At 39.6% G+C, this 926-nt stretch overlaps 1 non-coding gene across 1 annotated transcript; it reads left to right on the top strand.

The window, feature by feature from the left end:
• Positions 1–232: 232 nt before the first annotated feature.
• Positions 233–339, top strand: LOC120252238. The gene has a single exon (XR_005533783.1). It is a non-coding gene; the product is annotated as a small nucleolar RNA R71 (small nucleolar RNA).
• The last annotated feature ends 587 nt before the right edge of the window (positions 340–926 follow it).

The following is a 926-nucleotide window of genomic DNA, read 5'->3' as shown; positions in this document are numbered from 1 at the left end:
ATCAACTTTTGTGGCCAAGGCATCATTGCTACTCACTTCATAAATTCCAACATTCTTTTGTGAAGATCCTCTTGAGGCCCAATGTGATTCATTACTTGCCATAGACTCAAGTAATTGCTTGGCCTTATCAGGATACTTGTTGCTCAGGGATCCACCCGTCGCGGCATCAATGAGTTGGCAAGTAGCATAGTACAGCCCGTTGTAGATGATCTGTACTCACATCCATGAAGCAATACCATGATGGGGGCATCTTCTAACGAGATCCTTGAATCTTTCATAGGCTTCAAACAATGTTTTGGATTTCCCTTGTTTGAAGGCTGAAATTTCCTGTCTCAATTTGGCCACTTTACTTGGTGGAAAATATCTCCCAAGAAATTTCTCAACCATATCCTTCCATGTTTTTTTGACCCCGGAGATAAAGATGTAAGCCAACGATATGCCCCATCTCTCAAGCTAAATGGAAATAGAATCAGTCAGATAGCGTCATCTGACACCCCATTTATCTTGAATGTAGAGAAAATTTGGAGGAACCAGGAAAGGTGGTCGTGTGTTTCCTCATTTGCAAGGCCATTAAATTGAACCGAGTTTTGGATCATGCCAATTGTACTTGCTTTAATTTCAAAATAATTGGATGCCATGGTTGGTGCCTGAACACTGAACTCATCACCCGAGAATTGAGCCCTTTCATATTCGGATAAAGTTCGTCGCTCTTAGGCCATGATTAAAGATTCTCTATTCTCAATTTCAATGTTTTGTGCACCCGACCCTTTACCAACTTCTTTTAATCTCCGATGCAAGGTTCTTTTGATTTTACTATATGGTGTAATCAAAGTCGATGGATTTGAACATGTCATACACAGTATCTTGCAAAACCAAGAAAAATGGTAGAAAGTTAAGATCAAAAGAAAAGAAAAGAAATGATGGAA

This window comes from Dioscorea cayenensis, chromosome 20 (genome assembly GCF_009730915.1).
Source record: "Dioscorea cayenensis subsp. rotundata cultivar TDr96_F1 chromosome 20, TDr96_F1_v2_PseudoChromosome.rev07_lg8_w22 25.fasta, whole genome shotgun sequence".
NCBI classification, from domain to species: Eukaryota; Viridiplantae; Streptophyta; class Magnoliopsida; order Dioscoreales; family Dioscoreaceae; genus Dioscorea; species Dioscorea cayenensis.
The sequence above is the reverse complement of the archived record's forward strand: the minus strand, read 5'-3'. Positions and strand labels throughout refer to the sequence as shown.